Source organism: Zalophus californianus, chromosome 4, assembly GCF_009762305.2.
Source record: "Zalophus californianus isolate mZalCal1 chromosome 4, mZalCal1.pri.v2, whole genome shotgun sequence".
Classification (NCBI taxonomy): domain Eukaryota; kingdom Metazoa; phylum Chordata; class Mammalia; order Carnivora; family Otariidae; genus Zalophus; species Zalophus californianus.
Window position 1 is genome coordinate 173835298 of NC_045598.1, and position 20352 is coordinate 173855649.

A 20352-nucleotide genomic window follows, 5' to 3' on the forward strand; every position below is an offset into this window, starting at 1 on the left:
AAATAAAACAGGTGGCAGAAGAAGGGCAGCGGGGGAAGAAAGCCCTGCCTCGGGAGGCGACTTTGTCCGGAAGCCGACGGCCACACAGAGACTCCGCTCAGAGTTGCAGTGGAGGAAACAGCAAGCGCAAAAGCCTGCAGGTGGGCTTGCTCGGTGACTGCACGAGCTGTTAATACTCGCCATGATGGTTGTGCTTACTCTCGCGCGTGGGCCCACCCTCGGGGTCCACCTCCCTTGTGGGGACACAGGGCCTCTGGTCCAGCCCTCCGGGGTGCAGTGCCCCCCTACAGTGGGCCTTCAGAGGAGGGCAGCTCAGTGAAGGCAGGTGTGGTCAGGAGTGCCTACTGGTGCAGGGAGGAGGGAGGAGGGGGAGGATGTGTGGGGAGGGAGGGAGGCCAGCATTCTAGAGGAGGGGGAATTTGGGTTGAAGAGCCTGACATCGGAGGGACCCTCAAAGATTGCCCAGGCCAGAGCCAGGTCTGAGAGGAATGCCCCCCTCCGTGTGGGCTGACAAGGGCAGCAGTGGCCCCCATTGTCACAGCCGGCTGGGCAGGTTGTCAGCTCGAGAGAATGAGCTCCCCACTCAAGATGTAAGGCCCTGGGCGGAAATCCAGCTTTGTGAGTCACAACCAGATGCACATCTTGTCAGAGAAAACCATGGCCGCAGAGAACTGGTCATGGTTTCCTGGAAACTTCCTGAGTGTCGGGGGAGGGGCTCTCTGAGGATGGGTGCCAGCCACAGCTGAGAGAGGAGGATGTGCCGGGGGCCCAGGCTGGTGGCCTGGAGCTGTGCCTCGCAGGGTCCTCAGCCGAGGCTTCCAGGGCCCCCTGGGGGAGTCAGAGCCTGAGGCCAGTGGACTAGCTGAGGCCCATTCGGGGGTCTCTGTCTGCCTTCTCACAGCATGCCCCTCATGTGGGTGTGGGAAGAGCAGCTATACCGGGAGAGGGGCCCCCTGGGTCCTCATCCCACCAACTTGGATTCAAATCCAAGGACTTCCACGAGCACAGCATCTCTGGCCCTCAGTTCTCTTGTCTGCAAAGTAATGGGATAATTTGGGAGCTCTCCAAGGTTCCGCCCAGCTGGAATATTTGGGCACTTCCTTCATTTTCCTCCCTATAGATAAAAGAAACTGAAGCCCAAGAGCAAGAAGCTTGCTCAGAGCCAACCCCGTTGCAGGTGGGCCTGGAGCTCCTGCTCTGGCCAGATCTGCACCCCTCCACCCCTTTCTCCCGTGTCCCACCATCTCTCCCCAATCTTCTCGTCCTGGATGCCTCTTTCCCTCCGTTCCTTCTGCCTGTGCTTCCGGCCTGCCAGACAGGTTCAGCCACCCCAAGAAAGAGGTTCCCACCTGGGGGTGGTAGGTCCCAAATCAGAACCAGAATGGGGACTCCCAGGGCCATCAGCTACCTGTGTGTACTAGTTGGGATTAAGGAGGCAGGACCTCGTCCGGCCACCTCCTGTCTGAATCCTACACATCCTTCAGTCCAGCTATATAACATCTCCCCCAGGAAGCCCTTCTGGATCACTCCAGCCAGAGTTATCACCTTACCAAGCCTTCGCCGCCCGTGCCACTTTAAAACCCTGCTTGTTGGCATTCTCGCTTACTTTTGTCGTAATTATTTGTGCATACATCATAGCTCCTCTATGCAATTCCAAACTCACTGAAATCAGTAACCAAATTGCCTACCAACAGCCTCCCTTCGACATCTGGTGCAGTGTTTGTATTCTAAGTGTTGGATGGATAATTGTGGAATAAATGGAGTTTTCTTTCTTCATTGCAGAAGGGTTCTTTCGTTTCAGAATGAATGGCTGGGCGTGTAAGAGCATCTGTTCTAGAGCTACATTGGGTTGAATCTTAGCTCCGCCATCTGCATGCTGTGAACCTTGGGCGAGCTACTCACACTTTCATACCTCAGTTTCCTCTCTTGTAAAAGGAGGCTCATTGCAATCACCCCACCAACCAGGGTGGCGGTGAAGGTTAAACTAGTCATGCGTGGAAAGTGGCTTGATAGAGTGCCCAGCACAGAGTTGAGTCAGTAAATGAAGTTGTTTGATTTCGGTGATCCTCTATGCAAATTTTTATTTGAGGTTTTGGAATATATGTTACACTGCCTTGCAGAATTTGAGCTTGGCTTGAGGTAGGTGCTAAATCCTTTTTAATCCTTGCATCCATTGAACCTGCGTCAGGTATTTGATGCCCATTGTAGAAGCTCCCCGGGCCCCTGGAGTAGGAGCGGAGAGGGAGAGATGGGCCCCCGGAACTGGTGAAACTGCTCGCCAGCCTGGGGCTAGCAGCTACGTTAAGCGCTTTTATTCAATTCATGTGACTCGACAAATTTGGAATGTGTTAGGGAGAGATTTTCCAGCTATGAGTCAGTACATTTATGCTCCCTCACACACACATAAAAAAATTTAAAAAGAAAAAGAGTTTAGCGAGAATCATTTATGAGTGCAAAGTGGAAATCTGTGGAAATTTTATTTTGACCCCGAAGGCAAGTAATACTTAAGAATTTAATAAAGGGCTCAAAACAAGACGCAGTGGAGGAAACAAATGCAGCTAGCTGCCTTTTCCTTGTATGTTCTCAGCCACTGTGCTGCACAGAGGAGGGTCTAACTGGCATGGCTTTATTAAGCACCTCCTGGTTACCCAGATTTGTGCTAAACGTGGTGGGGGAAAGAAGGGAAGCAGAACCGGCATTTATTAACCACCTCTTATGTGCCAGATAGTCATGACAGAAGGGGAAGAAACCTGTCTTTAAGTTCAAGAGGGAGTATGGGAGAAAATGGAAGAATTGTATTCAGACACATGGGCTCAAGCCCAGCACCCTACCTTCATAATATCATCTAATCCCCATTGCATCCATTTTATGGATGGCAAAACTAAGGCTCGGAAAACATTAAATATTTTGTCTATGGACACAAAACTCGTAAAATGTTAGAAAGCACATTCTAAACCGGGTCTGCCAGTCTCCCTATGAGGGTTAAATTAATGTCCACAGGAGCTGTGTTTCCTACTGGGGGTGGGAGGGGGGCGGGGGAGGCAGACACCCCTGTTCTGGGAGACCATGTCGCCCTATCATAACCCTTCCTGCAGACCAGTCTCTTCAGCCACCTTCTGTCACTTGCTTTTAAGTCCTGCCTGTTAGGGATTATCCAGAACCTGCTTCTCATCCAGGCTGATCCTCTTTGCTGTTGTTTATTTTAAATAAAGAAACTATCACCCGCCCAGAGGGCTTGTGTTTCCAGCTCACTTTCCTCTCTTTTGCAAGGGCTGATTTTCATAGAATCCCAATCTCCAGGGAGCTGTGTTTTTCCCTCTGAAACATGAGCTGTAATCAAAGGTGTATTCATCCCCAAACATCTGCCCGAAGCCCCCGGAGCCAGGGTTCCCCCGAGGTCTGACAGCAGGAGGCTCAGGCCAGGTGCCCAGGGACAATTTTTCCCTACACAAATCAGATTGCCCTGTGGTTGGCCTTTGTAAAGATGGCAGGGTCCCAGGGATGCCTCTCAGACTGCTGGAGGATGTGAAGGGGGCCCAGGAGTCCGCAGGACTCCACTGTCCACTCAGCAATGACTTTTGAGAGCTGCCATGTGCCAGGTCCTGCAGACATGGAGAATCCAGCTTTTTGACAAATTCCCATCCCTCACAGGTAGAAGGAGCCGATGTCTTGAAATGCCTGCAAGTCCCTGAAAGGTCTGGCCCTTGCTCTTTCCCTGGCCCGCCTGGCTACAGCCACTCCCAGCCGGCTTCCGGTATCTGTATCCAACAGGGACCCCCCCACACACACACCCTTCTCCAGCTTTTTCGTCTTCCTTCCTTCTTTGCCTTTCAGATCCGCCCCCCTCTGCTGTATTCCCATGTGCCCCTCCTGGTGAACTTGCCACCATGGCCGTGGGCTTCGGTTGGCACAATAATATGATCGAAGTCTCCAGCTCCAACCCAGCTGCAAGGGCTCACCTTATCTCCCCAGACAGTGGTGAGCAAAACAGACCCTGCCCTGCCCAGGACTGGGCACCTCTTCCTGGAGTGTCCATTGTGCTGAACAGTTTTGAAGAGGAAATATTTGGAAACAAATAACAGATCACTTCTAGAGTAGAATTCAGCGTGCTTGTTCAAGATGTCAAGCTGTGCCCACACACTTTGGGGAGGTTATGAACTCAGCATCCTCTGTGCTCTTGGGGGGGGGTCTCAGTAGAAGAGTAGGTTGGGGTTGGAGGAGAGATGGCCCAGTTTGCCAGCAATTTCAGCCATGGAGCCAAAATTTAAGAGTCTGTGAGGGGGGAAACCTGGAAAGACTGTATCTGGTCCGGCCAGAGTTCAAACCCCAGTGCTGGAATTTGACTCTTGTGACATGGGGCGGTGTATTTGATCGCTGAAAGATTCAGGTTTCCATCTGTATAATGGGTGCATGGATGCATGCTCCTCAGATTTGCCGTGGGAGAGAGGGAGGGTACGTGGAGGACTCAGCTCAGTGCCTGGTACAGAACGAGCGCTCTGGCCATTGTGCTAGTCACTGGCTAGTGATGCTCTTTTCAATTAAAGGCTGTTGTTGGTGACCAAGGTGAAACATTTTCTGGAACAAAGACAGGCAACTGAAGACTGCACCTCCAGTTTGCAGAATGATGGCCACACAGAAGTGGCTTGTAGCTTCCCACCTTTTTTGTGCTTGACCTTCCTGTCGTGTCCAGTCTGGACTGGTCCTGGCCGGAACCCCTCCACCCCCGTCCCCTGTATACCACGGGTTCCTCGCCCTCTCCTCAATATGAGGCCATCACCGCAGGACATAATGACCTGTTTGCCAGACCTGGAGTTTCTTACTCATCTGCTAAATGTTTGCTGAATGAAGAAACGGAATGGAATAAATTGTGTTAGTGGGAGTGACCGTGGCGGGGTTGGGGGTGGGGGGCGTGTTTTTCTCCTACAAACCGTTCAAGTAGCTTTTCCCTTTTCCCCCCTTCAGGTGTCTAGCAATCCAGTAGGCTTAAAGTAGGCCACAAGGGGAAGAGGGGGGAACTGTAAGGGAAATCCTACAAGCAGATTTTTCCTTATTGGGATTTTGCTCCATATGACCGGCACTTTCTGGTGAAAGGAGTCCTGAGCCAGGAAGACTGGAAACGTGTGCACATTTGAGCTTGAAGGACATCAAAATGTCCTTTAATTCATGTACAGTGCTCACCACAAAAGCTGCCATTTTCCATGTGCAGGAACGGTGTTCGGCACCAGGGCGTTGGACCCCCCCATGCCAGCCCAAGGAGGAGGTTCTGTTAGAGCCCCACTTGGCTGGTGAGGCAGCTGAGGTCCTGAGGAGAGGAGTGATAGGCGTGCAGGCACCGAACAAGCATGTGAGACTCAGACTCGGATGTCCTGTCTCCGAGACCAGTACTCTCCCCCATGCTGGTTAGGATCAGGTGTCTTGTGGGTGATGGTACAGCACTGGGTCTGAGGATAAACAGGGAAAACAGGACCGACTCGCTGAGACTCCCCCCAGCTCTGGGAATAATTCACTGTGCAACCCCATGCAAATTGCTCTACTTCTCTCTGCTCAAGAAGAAGCACCCCACCAGCTGAAGGGTAATAATAAATATCATCAGTAATAATAGTAGCTAATGTACCTGCTGACAGGATTCTAAGCATGTTACGTGTGTTGCCTCCCTCGGTCCTACAGGGTGGGCTGGGGCTAATTAGGGGAAGGGGGAGGACAGAACACTGAAGGAAAGGAATTAAGGAGAGTCGTGTGGCTGCCCAGGGCATGGGGGATTCAAGAAGCTTAGGAGTCAGTCAGTGAGCCCAGAACACAGGGGGGCAAGGTGAGGCAGGGCGAGATGAGCGGGGACAAGACTTTGCAGGGCTTTGGAAGCCCTGGGGTAAGGAATGTAGTCTCTATCCTGAGACAAATGAGGCATCCACGAGCTGCACCCCCAACTCCGACCGTCGTACCACCTTTGCACACACTGCCCTTTCTCAAACTCAGACTTGAATTTATCTTCCTCTTTTTTTATACTGTAAGTTTCCTGAAAGTGAGGATTGGGTCTTATTTATTTATGTCTCTCTTGTCCTTTGCACAAAATCGGGTATATACAGGTATCTATAAATGACTGTTAATCAAATGTTTAATATATTCAGGATTTAGTATTAACACATTCAATATTTAATAAGTAGATATCAGTACCTGTAATGCAACTGACATAATGAAGGCATTTCTGCTATAAAATGATATATGCATTCCTGTCAAACCTTGCATTCCAAAAAATTCCAAAATCACAGCACTCTGGGGGACCATTGGGGGACAGCAGAGCCCTCACAACCCACCCAAGTCTGTAACGAAGCACAATCCTAGTGAGGATACAAGTGCAGTTCAAAGGGCATGCTAGGGGCGCCTGGGTGGCTCAGTTGGTTGAGCGACTGCCTTCGGCTCAGGTCATGATCCGGGAGTCCCGGGATCGAGTCCCGCGTCGGGCTCCCTGCTCAGCAGGGAGTCTGCTTCTCCCTCTGACCCTCCCCCCTCTCATATGCTCTCTCTTTCTCTCTCTCTCCCATTCTCTCCCTTTCAAATAAATAAATAAATCTTAAAAAAAAAACAGTATGTTTAAAAAAAGGGGGGGGCATGCTAAATTGTGTATTAAAAAACTACATCAGTAACCTAGGGCCCCAGTCACTGCCCGGGCTAGATTTTACAAAGGAAGAGGGGGCTTGATGGGAGGGGCTGGGGACGGTTGGAGGCTGGGAAGGCAGAAAGGGAAATTCCAGGTAGAAGAGCAGCTGCAGCCTTTGCCACGGGGTAGCAGAGATAGATGGGCTAGCCCATGGCCTTTGCACAAAGACCCGCGAGAACTGAGCAACAGGGGTTGCTAAGACAGAGCACGTGGCCACGCTGAGCCGAGAGGCGGAGTATGGCACAGGTGGGCGTCTGGACAACCAGGAGCCCTCCTGGCTTGCTGCACTCAGCTGTGTCCAGGGGCTCTGCATCCAGTTGCCATCACGTGGAGCAAAACATTAATGTGCTGGGAACATTTGCCTATGAGCCTCCCCGACCTCCGGATTTTACTGACGTCATCCCCTACCTTCTGTGAGCTAATCTGCCTTAGGGAAGACAGTGCAGTGGAAGGAACGATCTAACATGTAATATGTGAGTAACTGATAAACCAAGCATGCCAGCTGGCCAGTTTCCATGGAGAAAGGTAACCGTCACACCCCCTGTGTGGGTTGTGGACCATTTTCCTCTTGGCCCATGAGTCTATTCCGTAAACACATTCTGTGAGCAGTGTAGAGCAAAGCCATATGGAGCTGGGCGAAACTAAGTGAGAGCATCATAAACCTGTGACGTGATGGCTCTCCCTGCCAAGAGCAGCTGAGCTGTCAGAGGACCTCAACCCCAACCTGCCCAAAAGCTGTGTGACCTCAGGAAAATCACTTAACCTCTCTGTGCCCCATTTTCCTCAACGGCAAAATAGCACTGGTGACACTCCCCAAGTTCTTTTAAGGAGTGATTAGCTAATGGATAAAAAGCTCTCTCTAAACTCTAAAGGGCTTTACAGAGTATTGGCCTTCCTGCACGTCAGTGCCTGAGATACTAAGGTTCGATGGTCCCCTGGGTACCTCTTCTGCTGGGTGGTTAGTTCTAAGTACAGGGGCCAGAGAGCTAAACTCCCTGGAATCAGCATAAGTTAACCACTGGGATTAATGTAGAAGCTTGACTTCTGCAGGAAGGAGGCCCAGCACCTTTAACTGGAAAATTTTTGTGGGCCCTCACAAAAGTGGGGAGGAGGGGAGCCAGCCTGCCGTGTGCAACACCTCCCTCCCTGAGTGCTCTCCAGGACACCAGGGCCCCCCCCTGCTGTGGAGCCTGAGGTCATCCACCCACCCCTGGCCACTGCCCTTCCTTGGCCCTCCCACCAGGCCGGGCCTGCCGACCCCTTCTGCTCCACCAAGATCACGCCGTGGAAAGGAACACTGGGCTTGGATCGGCTCTACCACTTACTGGCGGTAAGACCATCTTAGCCAAATTGTGGCTTCTTGAGACTTCCTTCCTTCCTTCCATGGTTACGGATGAATATTACTCCTCCTTCCAAGACTGCAAAGGAGAACTCTGCAGACTTTAGTCAGCCCAGGAATCACCCGCGAAGCTTGTTAGGAAGCAGGTTCTGACTCTGTAGGGTCGGGGGGCGCCTGAGACACTGTTCTTCCAGCAAGCTCCCAGGTGATGCGAGCCTCTCTTTGAAGAACAAGAATACAGAGCAGGTGTATACAGTGCCCGGTGCGTGGTAACACGTCCACAGAAACTATTGCGGTGAACATTCTTCTCCCCCCCACCCCCACCCCCCGCCAGTCAAAAGGTTCTTCTTTGCCAACAGGCAGAGATGAATAGAGAACCCTCTGCTCACCTCAGAATTCTTAGGGAAACAAGAGAAAACAAGTTTCGCTTTGGAGGCAGGCTGGGTGTGGGGAGTGAGGAGCATGGCCCGCATGGCTCATCAGCACGCTGCTCCACGCTCCCACGTGCACTGCAGGTGGGACTCTGCCGGCTGCAGAAACCTCTAGAGCTCAGGCCTCAACTTGCCATGCTGGGAACGCAGCCTCTGAGCCGGGCACACGCCTTATTCCTCCGGCTACAGCTCTCCTGAGGAATTTTCAAAGCACACACAGGGTTCGCTTGGCAGGAGTCTCCCAGGATATAAATACGCATTTGGGGCTTTTGTTTGAAGGACTGCAGTATCTTTTTGACTTGAGGCCTGCGCATAGGGCTTCTCCCCTCACCTTCATCAAAATGGAACCGCACACAGCCAGCCGCTGCTAGGAGCCGACTCCAAAGACTCAAGGAGAGCCGGAGTGAGGTGCAGGAGACACCTCCCCACCCCGCCCCATCTGGTCCTGCTTTTGGTTTCCCTCTCCTGAAGGGCCTGCTTCTCCACGAGCTGCTGACTCACCCAGGGTGAGGGTCTTTCCCCCTCCCCGCACCCTTCTCAGCATCACCACAAAGCCCAGAGGTTTTGAGGTCGGTTTAATGAGCAGCTTCGTCCTCCCCAGTCCTTCCCAGTCCTTCCCATTTCCCTTTCCTTTCCCATCCGGTGTCTCCGTCCCAGTCCCCCGGTGTCTCCAGGCTGCCTGGAAAAAGAGTTGGATACCCCGTTGCTCTGCCCTGCTTTTAATATTGAGTTTCTCTTCTTTGTAGGTCTCGACACCCTGACTGCTCTTGGAGTCAACGTGTACCAAGATTCCCAGGATGTAAGCAATCCGGGGCTGGTGAGTGACAACGTGCTGGGCAGAGGCTGGGCCTCCGTTGGATTTCAAGGAAGGAAAGGGGATGCGTAGGGGGGCAGGGGGGCCAGATCTGGAGCCTGTCCAGGGGGCAGCTGGCTTTCATAGCTCCGACTCTGTTTCCCTGCAGATGCACCTAGAAGTGGCACGGTGCAGAGAATCCAGGGGTGAGTCCCCTGGCTTTCACTGGGGCCCTGCCAGTCCCTCCCTAGAAGCAAACCGAGTCTGTAGAGCCTGGGTTTCCGTTCTCTGCTCAGATGACAGTAGCTCGGATGCACCATCCAGAGGGCCTGTGCTTGGAACTGTGTCCAGGGAACCTCCAACCAGGGTTAGGGAGATATTCTTAGAACAGAGAGGGAACTACCTGGTTCACAGGTTTGTAACCCGTAGCCCTGAGGGGACCTGACCAATGAGAGGTGAGAAAGCCACCTTTGCACAAAGGGCTGTCATTGGAGAATGGGCAGCTAGTGACTCAGCCTAAGGATGAATTCCTAACAAAAGAGGTATGCGGAGGTGAAACAGGCATCTGCTGGAAGTAGTGAGTTCCCTGTCACTGGAAGAATGCAAGTGCAGGTTGCAGAAGCGTCGATGTCGAAGGAAGGAGCAGTTTTGACTAGGGCAGTGTCTTACAGACTCTGTTCCTGTGATGACCCGGAACCCCCGGGGGTAGTAGGGTGAGGGGTGGGGGGCTTGTGAGCGCGCGCACTCTCTCAGCACCGCCTGTTTGATGGGGTTCTGCTGTAAAACTTTGGAAGTTGCTCGATGAGATGACCCTCGGGTCTTCCTAAGACCTGTTGTCCACCGGCCTCTGCTGAACCCGAACGGAGGTAGTCAGACAGCCACACATACCACAACACCTTACTTACGTGATGGGGTGGGCAACTCTAAAGCGTGGTGGCGGTTTTGAGTAGAAGCTCCAGGGAGCCCTGACCCCTGCCAAGACCACCAAAAGATTAACCAGCTAGTCCTACCATCCAGAGCTTTGATCAGGCCACAGACCAGAAAAAAAGAGTATGGGGGATGCTGTGGCAGGATTCCGCCAGCCCCCCAGGCTGTGGGAGGACAGTGAGGGTGGCTTCCTAAGGGGGTCGGGGTGCTTTGGCAAGACCCGTACCACACACTCAAGCTAGCGTGAGAAGAATTGTGCCCCAGACCCAGGTGGGGAATTTGCACAGGAGGGACACCCACTGTGAATGGGAAGGTCTGAGTAATGAGCCTCCAGGCTTCCTTTGTGCTTTGTGACTGGATTGTCCTCCCCTGGGCCTGGGTCAGCTGCAGCTGTAAATATTTATCAAGGGCGCCCCTGAGGGCAGGGTGCCGTGGGAGGCCAGAGATGGGTTTTTTTTCTTTAAGAAACTGACAGCACGGATGAGAATTGAGTTTGACGAGTCCTTGTGCGTGGGCTGTCTGTTCCGCTGAGTCCTGAGCGCTGTGGGGGGCTGGAGGGCAGGAGACAAGGGATGGGAGGGGAGGCCTGAACAACGCATTTGAGCCAGGACTTGATGCTTTCTTGGCAAATCTTTAAGCAGGAGTGGGGCTTTGAGGGCATGGGCTGTGTCTTTGATTGACAGGACCTGGCACATAGTAGGTGCTCAGTAAGTGATTGTCAGATGACCAGAAGGGAGAGTGATGGGGAGCCACCCAGGGAGGTGATGTCTAGTTAAGGAGGAGTCCGTCCACCCAGGTTCAAATCCCACCCCTTCCACTAAGCTGTGCGGCCATAGGCAAGTTGCTGACCTTATGTACTTCAGTCTTCTTGGCTGATAGTGGGATTGTGATAACATCTACCACATAGGGTGGCTGGGAGGAGTGAATTAACCCCTGTCCAGCAGCTCGGCCCTGGGCCAGTACATAGTAAGTGCCCAATAAACATTAGCCCTATTCTTCTTCTACATGTGGGACATGACCCTGGATTAAGGTTCAGTGTTGGGACAGCATGAGGCAGGGGACAGAGCTCTGGGCTGGGAGTCAGAAGCCCGGGCTTCACTGGAGGGAGCGGGGACAGGGAAGCGATTGCACCCCCTGCGCCCACTCTCTAGAATGGAGATGCTATGAAAAGCTGGCTCCGTTTCCCCGGCTTTCTCTCTGACGGGGCCATGTAGTCCTGGCGCCCGTCCAAAGGCAGGGGCCACTCAGCCGTTTATTACTTGCCGGGGGCCCTCCCGGAAAGTGGTTTGGCTTCTCAGGACCTCCTGTCCCCCAGTGAAGTGAAAACCAGGGCAAGCCTCCTCCTCTTGCAGAAATGATCTTAACAACTCGAAAAGCAGTGTACGGAAGAAAGATTCTGTTGATGCAGATGGAACATCATTTAAGACTTGAGTTTGGGTGGCATGATCTCAAGCCTCACAGCCAATGCCCCCTTCCCCTTCCCTACCCGGTGAGGTCTGGCTGCCTCTTCAGCTGGGAGACCGATTCTCAGAACAATGCTTCGCTTTGTAAAAGGCACCAGTCAACACCAGGACTCGTAGCAGGGTTCAAATAAAAATTGCACTTGCCTGAACTGGGTATAGCTAGCATCTGCCGAAGTCCAAGCGTCACACTCCACAAATGCCTATATTTGCCCCACAGGCAGACCTAGAAGAATCTAGACTGCATTGCCAAGGAGGGCCCCCGGGGGATGGTTTGGGTACCCACCAATAAGAGACACCTAGGCAGCTTGGATTGCCAGAAAAGCAGGAGACTACAGTAGGCAGGCAGGCTAAGTGGGGACATATGCCGGCCCAGTCAAGCAGCCACCTCTGAAACCCTGTCCGGGGCGGGGTACCTTCGCCCAGGGTGCTCTCCGGGCTGTTGGGGTATGGGCCAAGTGCCACAGGCAGAGCAAGCCCTGCGTCTCCAACATGGGTCAAGGAGTGCCCACCGCACGTGTGTGCGTCACACAGGTGTGGGGAGCCCGGGACCCAAAGGAGACCAAGTGTGCGGAGAGGCAGGGTGATCGTGTTCTAGGCAGGGTAGCCTAGGGATCAGGGAACAGAACTCAAAACAGGATGTCAGGCAGTAAGCAACAGAGAAGGCTGCAGTCAGCCTACAAGTAGTCAGGGACCTAAGTAAAGAATAAAATCGCCAGGCTCCTCTTATGGAGACCCAAGCATGCACCCAAGTGCCTTAATGAGCGAGAATGACCCCTCCACCAGGGGCGCTTGCGGGCACAAAGTATGCTTGCAGAAGGTGCTAGGACACATGCGTCAAATGACCGAAAGTAAGTATGGGCGAGGTCCCCCAGGCTCCACACTAAAGGGGAAAACCCCCATCCCTCCCATGGATATTCAGCCCCTCTCTTTAACCTCCCTATAAGTAGGTGAGACCCAAGCCTCCTGGGGCCGCTCCCTCTCCGAGCCTGCAGGCACTCCCTTCTTCAGTGTGTACTTTCCCTTTCAATAAACTCCTTGCTGTTGCTTTTACCTTTAAAAACAATCGCATTTGCCTGAGACATTTATCAGGCATTAGTAGTAGACCTGGACTATAGAATGAGCTTGCTCAGGGGCCTGCCTTTCACCTCCCCTGCCCATCACACTGCAACCCTAGCTGGATAGTAGGACTGTAGTGTGAGCCAAAGTCATCTAGGGCACAGGCACTGCCCCTGTGCCTACGGGATCTTCAAAAATGTCTAACGTTTTGCCAAGTGACCCCCACTTCACTTCTCCCTTTAGCGGGAAGGAGCCGGGGATGAGGGGCTTTCCTGAGCAGCTTCAAAGGGGAGGCATTCAGAGGAAAGAAGCCCCAGTCCCTGGCTCTGTCATGCCTGCAGCTTCTCTCAGCTTCTGTGCCACCTCTGTTTAGATGAGGTACCTGGGCTAGGGCAGGGATGGTAAGTAGATTTCATCTTCTGGACTCCAATCAATTGCTCATGGCTGCCGGGGCAGGGCACTGAGAAGGATTCTGAGGAATATCCAAGAAATTGTGTGCTGCAATGGATTAGTCATGTCTGCTGAGGAAGCAAGAAAGAGGACTTGTAGTGTCTGGGCCAGTTTTTGGCATCCCTGCACATAGCAATTTCTAAAACCACTCACTCCTTTGCCCCATACTTCGGGCTCTTCTATTAGCAGCCTTGTTTTGCATCAGAGAGGCGAAGCATGGCCCAATTTCATGAATCTGGACCATGTTGGAACCAACCCGAGTAAGTGAGAAGTCTTCATCTTTGGGTGTCTCCTGCATACAGGAGCTTTGTTACCTTTCAGTGAATGGAATCAAATGAACTAGCAACTAGGTACCTGGAGCCAGTGCAGGGAACCACAGTGATCTGTGCTTAGCAAGTCTGACCACGCGGCTGAGTGTGCCTGACCTGTTCTCCTAGGGCGCTTACTCTGTGCGCTGATGATGGATACGACCGAAACTCCAATGAAAGCAGGGTGTTTTTGAGGTAGAAAATCATTCAATGGGCAGCTTGGCTTCTATTTCAAATTGCCAGAGAATTTGAATTAGACTTGGCTGCACTCTCTGGGAATAAGCTGCTTTTTGCAGAATTCTATGCACAAGATGAGACAAAACAGTCTAGAACTAGATTTTCTCTGAGTTTCCTGATCTGTAAAATGGGGAAATAATACACCCCAGAGGGCCATCCGGGAGAGTAAGTGAGATAAAATGCGGAAGAGACCTTGCCGGCGATCTTGCTCACAAAAAGATGGTCAAAAAACTGCTATTTCTTCTCCCCCGTACCACCTCCTATCTATAGTCCCCCTGAAAGCATAGCTTTCTTCTTACAATATGTTCGAGAAAATGCTGTTACAGATAGATTTTTTTAAAATAGCATCATACTTCTCAAATGACTCCTGTTAGTTTTTTTCAGATGCTTTTCCTTTTTATTCTCAATGATTTTTCAATGGGAAAGGTCCACTTAAACCTTCAACTTGAGTTACTCTTGGTCCTCTGGGTGGAGTAGCGGATGCTCCCAGGGTCCTGACAGGCATGTGCGTGAAGGCTTTGGTCGCAGGTCTCTCCAGAGGATGCTGAACCACACAGTGACCAGACCGTGTCCACATCTTCCCTTGAACTCAGCAAATGTCAACACCCAAATGCCACGCCCCCTGTAGGCAGAGTCAGGACAGTGAAGGTGGTCAAATGTCAAGTTGATACCAAGTGAATTTGAGTGTGGGCATGCCAAAGGAGGGGATCTACTTGTTAAAAATGGGCAAGAAATTTGAAATGGAGCTCCAGTTTCAGCCTTAGCCCCTGAGAATTCTTCAGGAGGGAGTTGAGGTTCTCACTTAAAAAAAAGAAAAATCAAGACCAATTAAATCTATGTAAGGCAGGAAGAGGAGCCCACATGGCTGGAGGAGCAAGACCCTTGGTCACAGAAGCCAAGGGGTGGGGGAGCAGGCCTGGGAATCCCAGGAGAGTTTGTAGGACCCCTGGGTTGGTGGCTGAGAGGAGAGGTTCTAAGGGGGCAACTGGCCTCCTGGAGCATCTGCCCCATCTTGTCTGCCCTGGGCCTGGACAACCTCATGCTTCTCTCTTGTCCTTTCTCCTGAGGCCTGGAGCAGAATGGCTCTGTAGCCCAAGCCCTGCTCCCCTGCCTGAGGAGCCTCCTTTGCCCCACCCCAGGAGAAGGCCTGGCCAGCAGTCAGCCCGGGGCCCCATGGGCAGGGAAAGAGGAATGGGTCCCTCACCTTCCCTCTCCTTCTAATCCCCTGTACCGCCACTCCCTGTGTCAGGACCCTGCTGTGGGTCCCTCCCCTCATCCTTGTCCAGCCTCATCTCGTGGCTCTTGAGGATGGGGCTGAGAGTGCTGTGGGGACACGGTTGGGGCAGGGGGGGTGGGGGGGGCTTGAGGTCAGAGGGCATGGCCAGCATAGGCTCACCTGAGGAGCTGTCACCTGGAGGCCCTGGGCAGGCAGGGGTGTCACCTCAGCACGTCCGGCAGCCTCCTCTGAGGCCCTTGTCCCCCCTCTGGATTCCCATGGACCTTGCGGTCCCAGCACCCAGTGTGAGGCACTACTGCAGGGTCATTAAGACCATGCACTCGGGAGCCGGACTGGCTTGGTTCGAATCCCAGCTCCACCCTTGCTAGCCCCTGATCTTGACCAAGTTATTTAACTTCTCTGTACGTCAGTTTCTTCATCTGTAAAATGGGCTGCCTCACAGGGTAGTTATGACTACTGAGTTTATGGAATGTGCTTAGAACGGGGACTGGCACAGTTAGTAAATCAAAATCAGTAAGTAAATCAGTGCAGAAATCAATGTGTCCTGTGATCCCCGGATTGACACGAGACTGTGAGCTTCCCACCCCCAGAACCAAAGTCCTTCCTTCTGCCTGTGGTTTTCCTGGGAGGCTCTCAACTACAACCCGAGGGAGGGGAAGAACTTCTGCAGATAGGGAGGCAGGGGAAGCATGCGCAGAGGGGAGGAGGGAGAGGAAGTCTGGGGCGTTTGGAGGATGCCGGAAGCCCCCCGTTGCCGGAGCAGGTGGAGCCTGATCGGCGAGCCCGTGGTAGCTGAGATGGGCCAGCGCGGATGAGTCAAAGCCCGGAGATCCTCAGACGCCATGCTCAGGATTGGACTACCTGCAGGAAGCAACGAGCAGCTTTCAGAAGTTCGAAACCAAGCAGCTGATGCGATGCAGTCTCTGCTTTAGAAACGTAACAGGGTCATAGTGCAGAGGGTGGGCCACAGGTAAGACAGACCAAAGGCAGGACAGACGCACGGACGGACGGTTGCAGTCAGGAGGCAGCGGCAGAGAGAAGGCGTGGCCCCGTAGAGGGACAGTCACAGCAGGGGCGGAGCGAGGGGAGTTGCCCCCCAGGGTACCAATTCAGAAAAAACATTGACTGGCCTTGAACACAGAAAGTGGGGACAGGGGAGTCAAGAGGGAGCCCTAGGCTCCTGGCTTAGGAATCTGAGAGTGATCCTGCTGAGCATGGTAGTGAACAGAGAGGGAGAACGCGCCAGGTGGTACAGAAGGCCCTGGGAACATAGTATTTGACTCACTTGTGGGACGCCCAGGGACTGGGAGGCAGTGGAGAGCAGTGGTGACCCAGGTGGTCTCCGGAGTCCAAATGGCAGGAATCCAAATCCTGACTCAGCCACTTACTAGCTGTGTGACCCTAGAGGGGTCATTTCCTTGTCCAGAGCCTCAGTGTCTTCATCTGTATAATGGGGATTACGCAGTTATTAGCTGCCTGAGAGGCCGTACGGGTCAGTACACTAGCGTTGGGAGCTATGCCTGGCACAGAGGGAGTGCTCAATAAGAGCAAGCTTGCATTACATTAGCAGTGGTCTTGCTATTAATTTCCGTGTCATCATCCTAGTGGAAATGTCCAACACGGGCATAAGCAATTTCAGGCCGGGATGGACTAATTCAGGAGTCATCCATATATAGGTTGGTGGTTGTCACCCTGATGGGGGTAGTCCTGGGGGAGGAAGAGAGGACCGTCAGCTGGGTTCTTTTCAAATTGTGTCACCCTCCCCAACGCTGGCATAGCCCCCACCCCACCCTCACTGTCCTGTGAAAAATCAATATGGGCAGCAGTCCCCATCACCAAAGGGCGTGTGCCACATCCCTCCAGCCTACTGGGGAGGAATGAAGATGGACAGACAGCTGCTGGAGGAGCAAGGCAAGGCCATGGGGTGATTGCATTCTCTCCTCGGGACAGCTCAGAGCAGAGGACAGAACCCGGGGACGCTATCGGCATTTAAGAGGCAAGACCAGAAGAAACCACTCATTCAGGAAACCAGGCTGCCACTGTCCCAGGTGCCACTGACCTGAAATGCGCTCGGCCCTGCTAGACTAGACATGAAGACCCCATTAAGGGTGTGTGGTTTTCCACAGGTCCAGGTGCGAGTTCAAACCACTTGCACCCATTCAGTAGGGTGTGAGGGCTTTTTTGCTCCTTCCTCCAGCTCTTCTTGCTCCTACTCGAGGAGTAGGCTCAGGGTATCTGAGCTGAACAGGAGAGATGGCATCCCACCTTCCCCTGCTGTCCGTCTGACACCTTGCCCTATGGCCCTGCCCTAAACCCCGTTCCATGTTCTTTCAGGGCCCAAAGATTATTGGCTGAGGAAATGATAACAGTTGAAACTAGTAGGTAACAGTACTTAAGTAGATATTTGATTATATTAGTCAGACTTTTGGTTACAAGCTGGAGATCTGATTCAAATTGACGGAAGTCTAAAACAAAAAAGCAGTTCATGTAATTGAAAAGTCTGAGCTGGTCTGGCTTTGAGCCCAGCTGGATCTAAACGATGTCGGCAGGCTTCACTTCTCTCCATCTCGAGACTCCGATTTCTTCTGTGTGGGCTTCGCTCGGGCAAGTTTCCCCCGAAGATCCAGCAGCTTCTCTCGGCAATCCCCGCAGGAAGAGGGCTTTGCTTTGGCGGCCGTCGCAGCACATGTCCTGGAGCGGAGGGGCTCGGGTCACGTGTGCAGGCCTGAGGCTGGATGGTTGAGCAGCATCAGTGAGCGTACAGAGGAGGCCTGGTCTTACCCTCCAGCCTGTCCAGGATGCTGTCTGCTTCAGGTGGCTCCACACTGAGGAGGCTTCTCCTTTCTATGGCAAACAGTGTATCCGTTCCGTCTTTCCTTTTGCGGTGGTGACAGACTACTTAGTGCCTGCAGCCACACAAGCTTACAGTCCTGGAGGTCAGAAGTCTGAAATAGGCCTCGCTGAGCTAAAATCAGGGTGTCAACAAGATGCATGCCTTTCAGAAGGCTCTAGGGGAGAATTCCACGGCTTGCCTTTTCCAGCTTCTCGAAGCTTCCCTAATTCTTCAGTTCATGGCCTCTTCCATTTTCAAAGCCAGCAATGGCCAGTTGAGTTTCCCTGCTGCTGCATCACTCCGAAGCTGATTCTTCTGCCTGTCTTTTCAACCTCTAAGACTCTTGTGATTCATTGTGCCTACCCAGATAATCCAGATACTCTCTTTATTTTAAGGTCAGCTGATTAGCAACCTTAATTCCTCTTTGCCATTTAAAGTAGCAACATTCACGGATTTGGGGGATTAGGGTCTGAGCATCACTGGGGGCTGGTTTTCTGCCTGCTACCGTCATTGTCACGGCTGTTGTGATGTCTAGCCAGCACTTGGCACGTCCAAGGCCATTTGCTAACCTCATAACCACCTAGAGGGAGGGTACAGCCAATATCCCCTCTTTTACCGTCAAGGATACTGAAGACCAAAAAGTTCATCATTTCCGAGGTCACCGACTCCGTAACAGTAGAGCTGGGACTGGATCATGGATCGGCCAGACCCCAGAGTCTGGCTCTTTACCAGATCCACTGGTGGAGGCTGTCCGGAGTCTCAGAATAACAGAGCGTAGAGATTGTTTCCGATGTAGTGGAGGTAGATGGATGGGGTGGTGGCAAAGTCGTCTGGCCCCAGACCCCTGGGTTTATGTGCCGGCTCTGTCCTTTACTAGCAATGTGACCTTGGCCGGGTCACCCTACTTGTCTCTGCCTCCCTTCGTAAATTAGAACGAGCATTGCAGGACTGCAAGGAATCACCAGGGCTGGTTTTATTTTGATTTTTAAAGTCAAACAAATTCCTGGGCCCAAGTTTTTCTTTTTTTATGTGTAGCTTCAACCCGCTCTTAGTGGGAGAAGAAGCCATGTATGCGTCGCCTTTCACTTTGCTTTCCCTTTTTTCCTGTTTCCTCATAAGACAGCATGGCAAGGATCAGCCAACTATGCCTATCTCTGAGCAGCCTGTGAGCTAAGAATGGTTTTTATATTTTTAAAGGATTTTAAATATATATATATGTATATATATACATATATATATACACGCAACAGAGACTGCATGTGACCCACCAAGCCTAAAATATTGACTATCAGGCCCTTTCCAGAAAAAGTTTGCCGACCTCGGAAAGAACATGGCATGACAGTAGAGTGGACCAGACCTGGGTGTGGATCCTGCACTGGATGGTCAGGGCCCGATTAGACCTTTAGACCATGAAATCACCGTGGGCCTCTCTTGGGGCTGTTCTTACTGGAGGTAGCAGTGAGGGGGTGATGGTCGGTATGTGATCAGGCACGTACTCTGGCCGAGCGCTGTGGTAAGAGCGTCGTCTGTAATCCCCTCACCGGCTCTCCGAGTGCGCATGGTCATGACCCCTCTGATACGTGGGGAAACGAGCTGCTTGGGAGAGCAGGCCACTCCCTCATGAGTGACACGGTGGGAGGAGGTGGAGCTGGGATTTGAACCCAAGCATCTGCTCTGCCTTCTTGTCGTTGCCATTAGTCCGCCTTTCAGGCAAGGAAACCATTGGCCGTGACTGCCCCCAGGTACTTCCTTGACCTCTCTGACTTTCCCTGACTCTCTGGCAGAAGTCCTTCCCACTGTAAAATGGGAGAGTGGGCAGAAGCAGCTCTAATGAGAACATGTAAAACTTTGGTTCCGGCATTCATCCATCTATCCATCTGTCCATCCATCCATCCATCCATCCATCCAGCAAACAGCACAGCACCAGGAACTGGTGAAGGAACACGTCTTCAACAATGACAATGGGGGGCAAACCCCAAGTCCCTGGGTCTTCTACATTCATCGTTACAGGGAGGCACACAGGGAAACTCATTAAATTGCACCACACACTTGATTAATATGCTATAAATCGGGCAGCACCCCTCCCCCACCCAGTTACCATGACAACATTAGTTTAACAAACAGCTCCTTAATACTTGACAAAAATGATGCTCCTGACAGGCAAGCAGAAGAGCAACCGCATTACAAGGGGCTTCGAGGGGTCTCCGAGGACATTTTTGTACGAAGCCATCGGTTTCCCCTGATCCCCGTATGCATGCCATCCGCCGCCAGAAAATACAAGTGTTCTGGGGGCTGGGAGCCAACGTGATGCCAGGCCCCCATTCCACGCAGCAACTGAGAGTCGTCACTTCTTTAATGCAGAATGTCACAACGGCTCCGTGAGGACGGGTAGCGTGATAGCATTATTAAACGCTTCTTTGTACACCAATCTACTAATTTCACCCCTGCTCGCCTGAGGCTGCTGAAAGCCTTGTTTGCTTCCTGTGTCTTGAATCCAGCTGGATTGTGAGACAGCGTGTGGAGAGCCCAGAGCCACTGTGAGAAGGAGCTCGTTTCCTCTTCAAGGCACCATCTGGTCCCACCCGGCCGATTCAGTAAGGAGCAGGTGCAGGGATCAGGAGAC

At 52.5% G+C, this 20352-nt stretch overlaps 1 protein-coding gene across 3 annotated transcripts in view; it reads left to right on the top strand.

The window, feature by feature from the left end:
- The window catches only part of ZHX2 (zinc fingers and homeoboxes 2), a 154168-nt gene that overhangs the window by 61011 nt on the left and 72805 nt on the right, over positions 1 to 20352 (top strand). For 2 of the 3 annotated variants that reach the window (XM_027598089.2, XM_027598096.2), the window contains exon 2: positions 9172 to 9242. The gene's annotated coding sequence lies outside the window, so the exon portion shown is untranslated. Of the gene's footprint in view, positions 1 to 7898; positions 7986 to 9171; positions 9243 to 20352 lie in introns of those variants that run through there. The other variant, XM_027598106.2, reaches the window with a different exon arrangement.